Source organism: Melospiza melodia, chromosome W, assembly GCF_035770615.1.
Source record: "Melospiza melodia melodia isolate bMelMel2 chromosome W, bMelMel2.pri, whole genome shotgun sequence".
Classification (NCBI taxonomy): domain Eukaryota; kingdom Metazoa; phylum Chordata; class Aves; order Passeriformes; family Passerellidae; genus Melospiza; species Melospiza melodia.
Window position 1 is genome coordinate 38,711,422 of NC_086225.1, and position 15,973 is coordinate 38,727,394.

Consider the following 15,973-nt stretch of genomic DNA (forward strand, 5'->3'; position numbering starts at 1 on the left):
TTTCAGGCTCCCAGGGAATAAATAGTTTTCTTTAAATCATTTTCGTTTTGGAGTTTTTCTTTTACTCCCGGTAGCCTGAAAGTTTCTACTGCTGCTTTTTTATTCTAAAGGTGGAAAGGTAAACCAAGATCAGAAATATAAGAAAGGGGAAGGGAAGGGAAGGGAAGGGAAGGGAAGGGAAGGGAAGGGAAGGGAAGGGAAGGGAAGGGAGGGAAGGGAAGGGAAGGGAAGGGAAGGGAAGGGAAGGGAAGGGAAGGGAAGGGAAGGGAAGGGAAGGGAAGGGAAGGAAGGGAAGGGAAGGGAAGGGAAGGGAAGGGAAAGGAAAGGAAAGGGAAAGGGAAGGGAAGGGAAGGGAAGGGAAGGGAAGGGAAGGGAAGGGAAGGGAAGGGAAGGGAAGGGAAGGGAAGGGAAGGGAAAGGAAAGGAAAGGAAAGGAAAGGAAAGGAAAGGAAAGGAAAGGAAAGGAAAGGAAAGGAAAGGAAAGGAAAGGAAAGGAAAGGAAAGGAAAGGAAAGAAAGGAAAGGAAAGGAAAGGAAAGGAAAGGAAAGGAAAGGAAAGGAAGCAGGAGAGCAAGAAGGAAGGGAAGTGGTGAAAAAAAAAACCGAGTGAAAAAAGTAAAAAGAGTTGGAGGGAAAAAGAGAGGGCATTCGGGAGGAGCGGTGCTGCCTCAGGTGCTTCCCCGCCCTGGGGCGAAGGACCCGTTTGATGCCCGGGAGGGACTGCAGCTCCCAGTGGCGGGGGACGGAGCCGTGGCTGTCAGCCCGAGACTACAACTCCCGGCAGGCCCTGCTGCCAGTGCGGCGTGTGACGCAACGGGTGACGCGGCACATGAGTGGCTGGCGTGCCAGGCGGCCGCGCGGGGCTGTGCGCGAGCGGCGCCCGGCGCTCCCCCGGTCCCGGTGACGCGGCTGCCCTCGGGCTGGCGGAGGCGCCGGAGGAGCCCCCGAGCTGCAGCCGTCTCCCTCGGGCTGGTGCCGGTGCTGCGGGCGGAGGCGGCTCCGCCGCGTGTTGGGTGCTGCGAGCAGGGAGCGCTGCGATATCGCCGGCATGACGGGGCTGCTGCCTGCATTAGTGCTCGCGGCTCTTTGTGCCATGGAAACGGATGGAGCGGCGCTGAGCGGGACACCCAGAGATGGCCGGGAGAATGCCCAGCGCAGAGAGCGGGCGGGCTGTATGCTTCGGATGGCACAGGTGCGAGCTGCAAAGTCACCCCCCCTTCCGCCCCTGCCCTCCCGAGCCCCGGGGAAAATGCTTTCCAGCATTGTCGAGCTTCTGAAAGACAAAACTTGTGATTTGACACTAGCATCCAGAAAAGGTTTCTGTCTAGATTAGCAAATGCCTGAATTGTTCTTGGTTATATCCCATGACCGGTTTTAGGCAGTGACTTTATACTGCTTTTAGGATTTTCTTGTACACTGGTGAGAAAATAGGCAGGTCTGATAGTGGTTTCACTTTTTTTCTACTTCACGTTCCATAAGATTCTTTTATCCAAGCGATTGTTTTAAAATTCTACTGTAAGCGTTTGTGGTTCACTTTTTTTTTCTTTGCAGCACCCGGGCCTTTTTTTTTTTCTCTTAATCGGGAGTAAATATAGCTGAGTAAAATTACCTTGGTTATCTTCCTTCTTTTTAAACTTAATTGTTTTTATTAATAATTCTATTTGAATATGCAGAAAAAGTGGGTATGTCCTGTAATCTATGCTGGCTTTTCTCGTTTACAGGGTACTCACAAAATATGTCTCCCTTAGTGTCCCACAGAAACATTCTGGGTGAAATCTGAATTAAGGTATGTGTTTTCAAATAAGTAATCAGTTTAGATATTTGCCTGTGTACCTTTTCCTGTAATTCAGAGCTTGCGTTCTGTGGGTTTTATGATAAACCTGTAAAACATGTAAGAATGGTTTTGCAAGTCTGAATCGTTGAAGGCAGCAATAAGTGGATTTAGAGCCTGTTCTTGAGCAGACAAAGGGAAAAAGTGTGACTTTGATGCTGAACTTGTCATTTTTCATTTGACTTGCCTTTAATTATTGAAGAAGAGAGAGAACTAGGAAAAGAAATAGAATTGGTTATTGAGCACTCCTAAAAAGCTCACCATGATTCTGTGTAGAGCCAAAGTGAAGGATGATGGAACAGAGCTCTGTGCATTAGAAGGAAATAAACCTGATGTCCACACAGAGTCTTACTAATTTCTGTTTTTAAAATGCAAAATAAGTTTAGGAAGTGTTGGAAGTTAGTATTTTGGGAAAGAAATGGCAGTTCCACAAAACATTCCATTCCATTGAACAGAGGCTCTGGGAACGATTCATGTTGTAACTGCTGTCACTGCAATCAGTTGGTGGTTCAGCCTTGAAACGTGCACTTGGCCTTCTATAAAGCACTGTTTTGTTTGCCTTTCAGTGCTATGAGTCTTGATAAATTGGAGAAGTGCCCAAGAGAAATTCATCATCCTGAGATACAAAAGGTAGGAAGTGACTTTTTTTGGTTTGGTTCTTTTTCTTTATTATTTTCTGGAAATAGAAGTAATTAAGTATAGATACTACTGGTTTGTTTCTTCCAGTAGCTGATAATACTATTACCAATAATAATAATAATAAGAGTAAAGTAATACTACTTAAACTGTCTTTATTTATCCATTGAACTGGCCATTTAAAATCTAAACTTCTAAACACAAATCTTGTAGAATCTTTAATAGGAGTGGGCTAAAGATCCTGGTTTTGTTTACAGGATTTATTGGTTTATTGGCTCATGAAGAGCAAGAGGTAAGTACAAGCCTAACTACCCTCTAGCTCACAGACCTGCCCAGTGAATAGAGCTTTGTTTTTTTGATGGGCTTGTGATGACTTTGAGATCAATTGCTCATTCATTACAGTAAAAAAAAAAAAAAATTGTTTTGAACATGACATCAAAAATAACTTTAAGCACAACTTAATAATAATAGATCACCAATTTTAGTTAATAATTTTATGCTATACTCTTGGGTGAGGGAAGACTCGGACACTCAATATGAGATCAGCAAGCTATGTTTATTGCAGAGAGTATCAGACACTTATACAGCACATAATAAGCTTATGAATATTCTGTAAGCCAAGCGATCTATTGGTTAAACTATACCATCAACTCTTCCTCATTCCTTTGGGCCTACATTCCCTATTTCCCTCGTCTCTCTGTCTACTTGTTATCCTACCCAGCTAGGCCCAGGCACACGCTATCTTGCAGGTGCAAAACTCAAACTACCTGTGTTCGGTACTTTCCCAGCTCCTGGTCGGCTAACAAGCGAATGTCTGTGTGACCTCTGTCATGGAGCCATTTCTCCACACTATACTATCAAAGTTTAAAGGTAAATTATTATATATTAGGAGATGGTATAAAGTGTATGTTGTAATGTGTAGGATATATACAAAGATACATACTTGAAAGTCCGTAGAGGAAACAAATTTTTACGCCTTCTGTTTGACTGTTTGTCATATATTTGGTTTTATTTCCCAGGGATCAGTGAATTTTAACTCTGGAGTCCTCTATGCTAAGGATGCTCAGCTTACAGATGATGAAATGTTCAGTAATGGTGAGTTTTTCACCTTCTCCTTCATTGTTTTGCTCATCTGAATAAAAAAAAAAAAAGGCAAGATTAAAGAAAAAGCAATAGTTTTATTATTTTTACCCTGTTATGTCTGTTTCCTCAGTATTTGCTGGAGCTGTGCTTACCCAAGGTTTGGGTAAAACAAGCTTTGGGTTCCTTCTGTCTCACTGGGAGTTGCCCAATTCAGTTGCATCTGGTGAAATTCACCCTGAGACCTTACAGAACTAGCTCCAACTACGTGAGAGCCATTTGCAGTTCTCTCCAGACACCTGGAGAATGGGCGACGTTTCTGAGGATCCGGCGAGCATGCTTCTGTCAAAACTCAGTCTGTGAAATTTCTGGGGAAAACACTTCTGTGTCCTGAAGGGTTCAAACTCTGGTGAGGATCCAGTTATCAGGTGCTCACCTGGATGGTTCCAGCTCCCAAAGGTAACACTTGTACTCTTGCCCTGTAGTTTACATCTATTGTATTTTTGTTATTTTGCAAGATTTTTTGTCTTTGCAAAATATTGTGCATTTCACTCTTTGGAACCTCTCAGATGGTTCTTTGGTGCAGCACCACCCCACGGGACACTTGGCTGCTGTCCTGAAGGGGTTGGTCGCTGGAATTGTAAATCCTGGAGAGTTTGTAAGTCTACTGTCCCCAGGGAGGTATCATGCTTTGTTTATTTCTGTTCTGTTGGTTAGGCGCTGCTTTTGTTGCAAGTATGAATTTCAAACTGCCCTGTTCTTATTTTAACTGTTTTCCTGGTTCTCTCCGCACGGCAGGGAAAGGCTCTCGTATCCTTGTCGTCGGGCTCGGTGCTGTCCAAGAAGATACAGAGACTAAAAAAATCATAAGAAGCAAAATATGACTGCAGGGAAAAGAAGCTGGAGAGAACAGAAGGTGATATTGTTATCCTTACCCTGTATTAGAAACATCCGCTGTGCTTTGATGCTGGCAGCTGCCAGGGGCTTGTTAGCTCTTTGTAGGCAGGTGTAGGTGTTCACTTGTAGGTGTTTTCTCTGGACAAGTCAATTCAAACTTTGCTAAGCTTACATTTGAAAATTACTCTCTAGAACAGTCCAGCATGACATGCTGGATGTCGTCTCCCAGAGGGACCCAAAACTGCCATAAATTTCACAGGGAGGGGTGGGTGTAGAATACTAAAACCTGTCAAGGTTTTCATTTTTATAGGTATTGGCAAAGAAAAGGAATTTATCTCTAAATTCATTTGGAAAGAAACCCTCTCTCTATCCACTTATTTGTATACAGGAATGTAGGAAACTCTGACTAGAGATGGGTAATAGCTTTGAAAATAAAGACATAAGTTTTATCTAGGAATGAACCAATCAAGTGCCCTGAAAGCATGAGAACAGCTGCAGGGGCTGAAGGGAACAGAAAGGGTTCTATCTCATGAACAGAGGTACCTTTTCCTTACAGGTGCTTGTGCTGTAGTTTGGATTCTGCTTCCTAACATTTCTAGTGTGACAGGGTTTACCATAGAGACAATCTGCCAGGAGGTAGCGCTTTGGGGGGTATGACAGTCCTGGGTGTGTATTCTGAACTCCTTCAGAATGTTAGGTTTGGAGTATTTCTTATCTCAGGAAAACAGCAGTCTTTTGCATCTGCATATCAGCTGTTGAAATTTTGGGTTCAATTTCTTGAATCACAAATGTCATAGGATTCCTCCCAGATGGCAGCTGTCATGAAGTATGGCTCTTCTTGGTCTTGGGTTTCAGGGGCTGTTTCCAAAGTGACCTACAGACATTGGAATGAAATCATTATTTACTGTGTAAAAGAATCACTCTCCAAAGCATCAGCCAGGGTCTAAATGTGCCATTCTGCCTTTTAAAAGTACCAACATCACAGGATTTTTCTCAGATTAAAGCTTCCATGGAGTCGGATCTCTCAAGCCTGGCCCTTGAGAATTGTGGGCCTCCTGTGAACTGGTCTTGCCAGAAGGGCTTGCTGAGTTTTCCATTGTGTGGAAAAGAGATCCCATTTGCAGCCTGAAGCCTCATGTTTCCTGTAGGATTTCCACTCCTAGAATTGCACACTTTGAAGGATTTCTTATAGCAGAAGTTTTTTGGGAACTAGGACTCTGGCTGGATTTGGGTCTCTGGACTCTCAGGTGAAGTGACCTTGAGACACTAGGGCGTGCAGATTTCCTTGCTGTTGTAAAGAGCTATTGTTCGCACCCAGGAGCCATGGTCTGAATGGGGGTGTCACCTCTTAAATTTGCAAATGTCACAGGATTTCTTCTAAATGAATGGTGCTAAGAACATAAGGTCTGGCTGGCTTTCGACTTAGAGGCGCCTCCTCTAAATTGGTCTTCAGACGCTAGGTTGGAAAGTGTTCCTACATATGCCAAATAGCCCTTGCTATGCAATTAATAAGCTTCAAATTACCATGGAGTTGCTGCCCCTGCAAAGATTTTGGCAGAGCCTGGTTGTGGTGCCCCACTCCACTCCACCACCCTTAGCAGGTCCTTATGGTTGCATGGGGAATCATCGTGGAGCATGCCAACCCAGCTCCATCCTGGGAACAGCACCTGTATTTTACCCTAAAATTTCTGTCCCATTATAGCTCCTGTTAGGATACAAATGTAACTTCTCGGTTTCCACTGATTTTACCCCCAGTCATCTTTCCATACAGACATTGCTCCACTCCCCAGAGGATTATTGTGAGCAGATGTGAGCTCTGCTGTCCCTTTGGACTGACAAAGACAGAGGTTTTGTCCCAAGTTGCTTTTGAACCTGTCCTGCACCCGTTACGAGTCCTCAGTCTCCTGCAATTTTGTGGGTCAGTCACATGTAAAACAGCACAGCTGGCTGGCATGCTTTGCTCATGAGGGGAGACAAGAGAAGAATCCCTCTGCTCACACCAGACCTGCAGCTGCCAAACCTCACCAAAGCACCTGAGGAGCCCCCAGGGACTGATGGTACAGAAGGGAGGTGATGGAGGACAGCACAGCAGGCAGCCTGCCCTCCATCTGGCTGTGAAGAAGGCAGGGCTGGGAACTGTCAGCAACATCCCAGCAGGTCTGGCTGATGGTGCCACCCTGAGGGCTTCCCCTGCCTTTGGGCAGTCCCAGCTGCTGCAGCTCACTTGACAGAGACTCATTGTCTATACTGTGCTTGGCTGCACTGGAGATGATGAAGCCGAGGACAGCAATGGTTGCCTTCACATCTCCTGACTGCAGATGGGAAGGAGGGCGAGCTCTGTCACCTTGGGAAGGCCTCTGCAGAGTCACTGCTGCCCGTCTCTGGAGCGTGGCTCCATCGGGGGACCGTGGTAAGGACAGCAGTGCTCACCTAACTGCACACCTGAGGACAGCTTCAGGACCTTGTCATACTGTGGGAGAGCAGAGCTTCACAGTAAACACCAGCTAACACACTGACTGCCAGTGTTAACACTAACAGTTCTTACCTAAATATTAATACTAGTAACACTTACTATGCGTATTATTAATCCTAGTAGAGGCTGGTAGCGTTCTTTAGGCTGAGGCTTGCATGAAGAATACAAAATTAATTAACGTTGCTGATTATGCTATTGTGTTGAAATACTTGGCCTCCACTGCGGTAGCCCCACGCTTACCTCGATGGCCTCCCCCAGCAGGTCCCAAAACACCTGGATGCAGATCAGCTTAAGCTTCACTGATGTGATAAACAGAGTTCACTCTTTATAATTTTTAAAATTTTAATAAAGGATAAAAGGACAAAATAATCCAGCACTGGGATGCTTTTAGCACACAGCCAAAGAGCACAGAGGTAGCTTAAAAACATGTTCACTATATACTGTTACATTGCTGAGGTTACAGGCATATTCATTAACTTACACATTATTCAAACATTCCTTTGACTTTTTGATGTTCCAGGAACTCTCTTGTTTGGTTTTAACCTCTGACTTGTCTGCAGAACGTTCTGTAAATTAGGTCTACATATTTTATTTCTTCCTGTAGTTTTATCCTGTTGCTTCACACTCCCTGATAACACTGGTAAGAGTCGATAAATCCTTCCTGGATGCTTAAGCTTTTTGTGTCACTATTATCTTATCACTTGGTAGGGGCAGTCTGCAGTTATAAGAAACAGAATAATTGCTTTACACCATTTTCTGAGTTAGTTACATAGAAGTATTTTAGTTTCTATTTTAACATTTTGCCTACCATATATTTATCACGCTACTATTCACATGAAATATACAGTGCATACATAAACTGGCATATTACACTATACAAAGCAGTTCAAAGTAAGTATAAGTTTTACCACATCAAAATACTTGTAATGCAAAAAGCTAATCTATGAATGTGAAAGCCAGTATTGTTTTATCATCTATAACATCCGACGACGAGGGTGAGCAGCGGGCCCGCAGCAGGCGGAGGGCGGGCAGGGGGACGCGGGCACTTAACTTTGGCCAGGGTGCTGATCTCGGCCAGGCGGGGCAGGCCAAGTCCCCGCAGAAGCGGAAGCACTGCGGTAGAAGAGGCACCCAGAGCCCGCAGCGGGCGCTGCACGCCCTCCCCGCTCCCGAGCCCTCTCCTGACCAAATCGCCGCCGCTCCCTGGTCCGCGCTGCTGTCGCAAAGACGACCCGGAACCCCTCCCGGGCTACACTCCTCTCCGCCTCCTGCCCCGAGTGCCGATGGGGCGCTCCGGTAGGCGCTCTGCGGGGGTCTTTTCGCCGGGATCTGGGCACGAGAGAGGGCCGGAGAAGGGGACGGGAGTTTCGCGAGCGGGACCGCCACCGCCGCCGCCTGCGAGCCCTTCGGGCAGCCCGAGCTCCGCCCCACGCTCCCACGGGCCGCAGCCTGACGGCTCCCAAGCCTGCCAATCACGGCCCGTCTTTCTCTGTCCGCCCTGTCCAATCACAGCCGCCCTTTCAAACCGGAAGCGGTCCCGCCAATCTCAGCCCGCTCAGTCGCGGCTTGACCCGTCAGACTGGCCCCGCTCGCCCGTACGCCTGAGGTGCCGCTCCTGCCACTGCTGCTTTGGGAGCCGGCGGAGCAGTGTCCCTGCTGCCGCTGCCTCGGCAGGCGCTGTTGCGGACGGGAAGGGCGGCCGGGAGCTTCCAGTTCAGGTCCTGGTCGGGATCAGGTTCTGGTCCAGGGAAACGGGCAGGCGGCGGGGAGCGGGCGGACGCGGCCACAGCAATGGCGGCGGCGGGAGCAGCACTTGAGGGGACCGCGGGGAGTCGCGGAGCAGAGCGCGGCGGGAATGGGCGGGCTGGGATTGGTGGAGCCGGCAGGCGCTGCCTCGGGTTGTGATTGGCTGGCTGTCCGCCCGTGGGGCATAAATAGCGTGCGTTGGGGCGGCAGTGGCGTCAGTTCGGCGGTGAAGCTGGGAGAGACGGGAGCTGCAGATGCGCGATCTGAGGAGCGGCGCTGCGCCAGGACGGGACCCCCGCGGCAGCTGATCCGGGGAGCGCTGGTGAGCACGGACGCGACGCCTGCGGCAGTATCTGGGGGCCGGCCGTGTCCAGTTCTTTCTGCCGCGCCCTGCGTGGCTCGGGTAGCCGACGGCTGGTGTGGGGCCTGGAGTGGCGCGGTGGGGGGGGGGCACCGCCTGCTGTCACTGGGGACTGGGAAGTAGCCGCTTCGCGGTTTCTGGATTTAAAGAAATGTTCAGAATACGAGGAATAAAGCTTGCTTTTTGTATTTTTATTACTTTATTTTGTTTTTACTTGTAATGTTTTTCTTTCTTAATTGTGTTATTTTAGTATTGCCCGTTTTAATACATCTTTTTGGTTTGATTTGTTTTCTTTACTGGATATCTCATGTTAATTCGGTAAGGGTTGTGGGACTGGGGCTGAAACACCAGTTGTGAGAGCAGTGGGGACATAAAACCCCAGGGTGTGGAATAATGATTTTGGCATGAGTCAGGCCCAAAACAATGTGGAGTGGTGGAAATGCTGAGGCCAGATAAATGCCATGGGAGGAAGGCATGGAGCTGCAGCACAGGGCCTGCAGGTTATGCCTGGGGGTTCCCAGCCCCTGCCCTGTGGTACCAACGAGGGGCTGAGGGTGTGGGGGCTCAGAGGGTTCTAGGGCCCAAGAACCAGCCCAAGAGTGCCTTTTGGGATGGGGAGGAAGGAGTCCAGTGGCTCTTCCCAGCCCCTGGAGCTGCCTGAGGGGAGGTGAGGGGGCCTTTGTGCACGTGCTGGGCAGAGAGCCAGGGTGAGGGGGAGGGTGGATGTTGAGCTTCAGGCCTCCAGTGTCCCCAGAGTTGGGATGCCACTTAGGGTTGCCACTTAGGGCTGGGTGGGTGGATGGGACAGCTTCTAGAGACACTGAAATTGAAATGATGGCAGTAACTGATTTGTGGCCTTATGAACAGCCCCAAGGTGCAGTGAGAAGCATGAGCAGCTTTTAGCTGCAGCCAGTAGGAAGCTGAGGAGCTGCAGCTGAGGCAGCAGAGCTGGAGGAGACAGAAATATGGTAGGGTTTGATGTAAAACCTCTGTGGGGCTGGGATAGGGATTGTGGAGTGGGGAGGTGAACTGCATGGTTGGAATTGAAATTGCTGTAAGGGCTGTGATCTGAGCTCAAGAACTAGAGCTAAAACAAAGATCCTGTCCTGAGAAGCACAAGTAGTATTGTGTGGCACTACTGCGAAAATGTTGAGCAGGAAGTGTAAGAGAAGAGCTGGCAGTTAAATAAAGCTTGTGGGACTGGAGCTGAAATCACTGGGGACGGGGTGGGGACTGCAGTGCTGCAGAAACCGTCACTGCTAGAAGGGATACTCACTGTGGATCTGAGGACTAAACGCAGAATGGGACACAGAGCTGGAAGAAGGGAGCTGGCAGTAAAATAAAGCTTGTGGGTCAAGAACTGAAAGAGCTGGAATCACTGGGCCTGGTCTTATCATTGTGGGACTGGGATCGGGTCTGCACACAACATGGGAACTATAGGGCTGGCACAGAGACGATAAAATAAAGCTTGTGGGTCAAGAGCTGAAAGAGCATAAATCACTGGGCCTGCTATTGTCATAATTGTGGCACTGGTATTTTGTGTGTTAATGTGTTAATTGTAGCTTAACACATCACAGCAACCTTAGGGCTGGTAAAGGCAGTGTATTGTTCTTGCGCCGAGATCACTCTAGGCCTGTGACATGGATGCAGGGGCTGGGTATTGCCACTAATAGTAGAACAGGACGTGTGGAGTGGAGAAAGGGGGCCGCAAGCTTGCGCCTGAATACCCCGTCGATAGTAGAATATTGCCTGTGCCTGTGATGGCACCTCTTGGGGCGCACTGTGGGGCTGGGAAGTGGACTGCGGGGCTGGCAATTTGAATGAAAATGGCAAAGGCACTAGACCTGTGAACGGGGCTGCGGGCATCCAGGAGAACTTATGCAGGGGTGTGCAAAGTGACTGGGGACTGTTCGGTGGGAGCTAAAATCACTGCGGGGCTAGCATATGGATGGTGGGGTGGGCTTCCAGAGGCTCGTGCCAGAGCTGAATTGTCGCCGAGCTGGAGCCAAGAGCCAGATGCTGCCATTTGAAGCTGGAGAAAAACAGAGCTGGGGCTGGAAGAAGAGAGCGGGCAGAAAAATAAAGCTTATGGGTCAAGAGCTGAAAGAGCTGGAGTCACTGCGCCTGCTCTTGTCATCCTTTGGGGACTGGAATTGTAGCTTAACACATCACAGCAACCTTAGGGCTGGTAAAGGCAGTGTATTGTTCTTGCGCCGAGATCACTCTAGGCCTGTGACATGGATGCAGAGGCTGGGTATTGCCACTAATAGTAGAACAGGATGTGTGGAGTGGGGAAAGGGGGCCGCAAGCTTGCGCCTGAATACCCCGTCGATGGTAGAATATTGCCTGTGCCTGTAATGGCACCTCTTGGGACGCACTGTGGGGCTGGGAAGTGGACTGCGGGGCTGGCAATTTGAATGAAAATGGCAAAGGCACTAGACCTGTGAACGGGGCTGCGGGCATCCAGGAGAACTTGTGCAGGGGTGTGCAAAGTGACTGGGGACTGCTCGGTGGGAGCTAAAATCACTGCGGGGCTAGCATATGGATGGTGGGGTGGGCTTCCAGAGGCTCGTGCCAGAGCTGAATTGTCGCCGAGCTGGAGCCAAGAGCCAGATGCTGCCATTTGAAGCTGGAGAAACACAGAGCTGGGCCTGGAAGAAGAGAGCTGGCAGTAAAATAAAGCTTATGGGTCAAGAGCTGAAAGAGCTGGAGTCACTGCGCCTGCTCTTGTCATCCTTTGGGGACTGGAATTGTAGCTTAACACATCACAGCAACCTTAGGGCTGGTAAAGGCAGTGTATTGTTCTTGCGCCGAGATCACTCTAGGCCTGTGACATGGATGCAGGGGCTGGGTATTGCCACTAATAGTAGAACAGGATGTGTGGAGTGGGGAAAGGGGGCCGCAAGCTTGCGCCTGAATATCCCGTCGATGGTAGAATATTGCCTGCGCCTGTGATGGCACCTCTTGGGGTGCGGATGAAATCTCGGTGGGGCTGTTAAGTGGACTGCGCGGCGTGCAATTTGAATGAAAATGGCAAAGGCACTAGACCTGTGAACGGGGCTGCGGGCATCCAGGAGAACTTATGCAGGGGTGTGCAAAGTGACTGGGGACTGCTCGGTGGGAGCTAAAATCACTGCGGGGCTAGCATATGGATGGTGGGGTGGGCTTCCAGAGGCTCGTGCCAGAGCTGAATTGTCGCCGAGCTGGAGCCAAGAGCCAGATGCTGCCATTTGAAGCTGGAGAAACACAGAGCTGGGCCTGGAAGAAGAGAGCTGGCAGTAAAATAAAGCTTATGGGTCAAGAGCTGAAAGAGCTGGAGTCACTGCGCCTGCTCTTGTCATCCTTTGGGGACTGGAATTGTAGCTTAACACATCACAGCAACCTTAGGGCTGGTAAAGGCAGTGTATTGTTCTTGCGCCGAGATCACTCTAGGCCTGTGACATGGATGCAGAGGCTGGGTATTGCCACTAATAGTAGAAGAGGATGTGTGGAGTGGGGAAAGGGGGCCGCAAGCTTGCGCCTGAATACCCCGTCGATGGTAGAATATTGCCTGTGCCTGTAATGGCACCTCTTGGGGCGCACTGTGGGGCTGTTAAGTGGACTGCGCGGCGTGCAATTTGAATGAAAATGGCAAAGGCACTAGACCTGTGAACGGGGCTGCGGGCATCCAGGAGAACTTGTGCAGGGGTGTGCAAAGTGACTGGGGACTGCTCGGTGGGAGCTAAAATCACTGCGGGGCTAGCATATGGATGGTGGGGTGGGCTTCCAGAGGCTCGTGCCAGAGCTGAATTGTCGCCGAGCTGGAGCCAAGAGCCAGATGCTGCCATTTGAAGCTGGAGAAACACAGAGCTGATGTGGGATCTCAGCACCTCAGGATGAGGGTGCAGAGCAACCAAGACCACCCTTGGGGGGCTCGGGAGTCCTGGAATGTTGCCAGAAGTGTCTGGTGGCTGGACTTTGATCCTACACAGGAGATAACATCTGTATGAGGACTGGGAGGATTTCACTGGGGTGAATGGTGAAGGGATAAGTTAGTTAGAGTATAATACACAGGGTTTAGGATTTCTGTACAGGGGGGTCTAGAGAAGTAAGATGGAGGAATTGGGGCGTGTCCTGTCCTTCTTCTTCTTCTTCTTGGCCTCCATCTTCTGTGGTGATGGTGGCACTTTGGGATTGGTCTTTACTAGAAGTGCACCGGTTAATAAGAGTAGAAGGTATTGGAGAAAAATCATAAATATTGTACACGTAACTTTAGGTATAAAGATAAGTGACCGCCCTGGAGGCTCGGGAGTGTGCCCATGGCTGACTGCTGTGCAGACCTCTGTCGGGCTGAAAGAAAATCTTTTAGATAAACAATTAATAAACACTGAGACCGAAACAAGATCAGAAGTCTCTCCTCGTCCTTTGAAGCGCCGGGCTGTCCAAGGCCACCCTGGGCCTTTCCAGGCCACCTAAACAGCCGAGAAACCGAGCAAGTGGCATCCCTGAGCTATCTCCGAACATAAAACAGCCGGGAAGAGAAACCGACAACCAGCAAACATAAATCAACCATAAAACAGTAACAAAGAGAAAAATGGGATCTGACAAGTGGCGTTCACTGCGTGGGCTACTCCCCACCAACCCTTTCGGGGGGGGAATCAGCCCTGAAGAGCTGAAGCTCAAGAACTGAAGAGCAAAGAGGGCAGCTCCAATCTAGGACGAGTTCCCAGGAGAGCACTGATAGCTCCTGAGGAGAGAAGCCTGAAGAAAAAAGAAAAAGAAGAAGAGAAAGAAAAACAGCCAGAGGAGTCTGCAAAAAACAGCAGTCACTGAGAATTACATCTCTCAGCTTCTACCGAAGACAGTTCGTAGCAGAGCAGCCCGGATCGGAACCGGAAGGCGCCTCCGGATTCTTCTCCTGTGACCTGCTGGACAGAGACGGGAGGCTTCGGACAGCTCTGACGACAGATTCGGTGAGAAGGTCAAAATATAAGAACATAATTGCACACTCTCCCAACAACAACGGGAAATTTTGTCCGCCTTACAAGGCGTGGCTCAAACACACACAGAAGAGATCCTAAAGAAAGTATTAAAACAACTATTGTTGTGGGCAAGGCTTAATTACCCACTGGCCGAAACATGCCTGCTATTCGAAGTGGGGTTTTGGCAGGAAATCAATAGGCACTGATATTTCTTAACGACAAAAAAGACGAGACAGCGTTAAAGCTGCTCTCGCCGGCAAGGGTAATGCTGGAAAAGCATACCGGTTCAGTCGAAAAGACTGGGAGAGCATCCTCAACAGAAGGGTGGGGGAGCAAGGCTCCCGGAAAAAGAAAAAAAAAGAAAAGCATATCAGCACAGTCGAAAAGACTGGGAGAGCAACGAAAAGTTGCTCTGCATCCTCAGCAGAAGGATGGGGGAGCAAAGCTCCGGAAAAAAATTATTTCTGGCCTTAAGAAGCCAGGGGGAAAGGGCTCTCGAGAAAAGAGAGCAGGAAAAAATATTAAAGCCCCGGTCCCAAAACCCAGAAACCCCAGGAAACTCCTAAAGCGTCCTGAAACTCCGGAGAGTACAGGGGAGTCAGGATCGGAGGGGGGGGTGAAGGGGGACAGAGAAGGGATCGGGGGGGGGCGCTTCCTCGCGGGGGCACGGCGCGGTAGCGGCGGAGCCGGCGGGGGGCATGAGTGAAGAGATACCGGGAGACACATGTCCCGGTGCGGCTTTTGTCAGCACGGCGCCGGGGGGTGGCGGCCGTCCCGGAGACACGCGCGGCGGGCAGAACTCGCAAAAACCCGCGGACAAATTCGGCTCGAATTGCGGGGCGGGGCGGGCCCGGGTGCCGGCGGGGGGCGGGCCGTACACACCGGCGGGAGGAATGGACACAGAGACAGAGTCAGGGGCAGACCGAGGGAGGAGACCTGGGAGGTGGAACTAGGGAGAGAGTGACGTCAGCCCAGGAGAGACGGGGAGAGGCTCGGAAAGCACGCATGCGCAGAGTAGAGCGCGGGCGGGGGCGGGCCCGTGACGTCTCGGGCGAGGAGGGGCCGTGCTCGGGTTCCTATGTCCCAGCGGCTCCACACCCTCTTCAGACTTGGTACCTCTGGATGAAAACCCTCGGAGTCCCAGTCCCTTCCCTTCAAGGGAGACGTTCTGGTGTTCAAGCTCCATTTCCAGCTGAATTAAAAGCCAGGCAGACACGGTCTCAAACGAGATCACGAACACGGCAGTTGACAGGACGAGGGGCAGTCCAGCTCATGCTGTTGTCCGACCTGGGGAGGCCGGTGACAGCGCCACCTAGAGGGGGGCAAGGCTTTCGCTTGTGTTTCCACAGAGCGAGATCTGACGTGGGTGTCGGTACGACACGTGAAACCATTTCGAGTGCGAGAACATGAAAACGCGGATCCGAGAAACAATGATCCAAGTAACAAAGAGACGAGTACTCAGACAGGAGTCGAGACTCAGACTGCACAAGACGACTTGGAAGTGAAATAAAAAGAAACTAAGGACTTTGGGGGGAATTCTCTGTTAAGGTCCTGAAAAGAAAAGCGAAACAATGATTTCACATAGAAGCGAAGCCATGAGTTTCATGATGCTTATCTGCATCATTCTTTCATTCATTGCAGTAAGCAATGGGGGTAATATACCTATTAGTCAGCAAAAGCAAAATGTATGGTAGAATTCTTTGACATCTCTCCCATTTGGAGAGGAATTTTAAGGGTAGAGTTCTTTGACATCTCTCCCATTTGGAGAGGAATTTTAAGAATAGGGTTCTATGTTTTAATAGTTCTCCTAGTCCTCACACTTGTTATCCCATGCATATTTGCATGTTTAAAACACGCTATGAATCGGATAGCGAAAGAAGTTTTCCTAGTGCAAACAGAAGGGGGAGATGTGGGATCTCAGCACCTCAGGATGAGGGTGCAGAGCAACCAAGACCACCCTTGGGGGGCTCGGGAGTCCTGGAATGTTGCC

General features: G+C 49.7%; 1 long non-coding RNA gene across 3 annotated transcripts; it reads left to right on the forward strand.

Annotated features, from left to right (window-relative positions):
• Nucleotides 1-3,270: 3,270 nt before the first annotated feature.
• Nucleotides 3,271-6,740, forward strand: LOC134431493 (uncharacterized). 3 transcript variants are annotated; one of them, XR_010030996.1, is made up of 5 exons: nt 3,271-3,335; nt 3,485-3,560; nt 3,679-4,004; nt 4,344-4,461; nt 5,298-5,845. It is a non-coding gene; the product is annotated as an uncharacterized LOC134431493 (long non-coding RNA). The 3 variants fall into 3 exon arrangements; XR_010030997.1 differs by lacking the exons at nt 3,271-3,335; nt 5,298-5,845 and adding an exon at nt 6,214-6,740 and having other exon boundaries at nt 3,379-3,560; XR_010030995.1 differs by lacking the exon at nt 3,271-3,335 and having other exon boundaries at nt 3,380-3,560.
• The last annotated feature ends 9,233 nt before the right edge of the window (nt 6,741-15,973 follow it).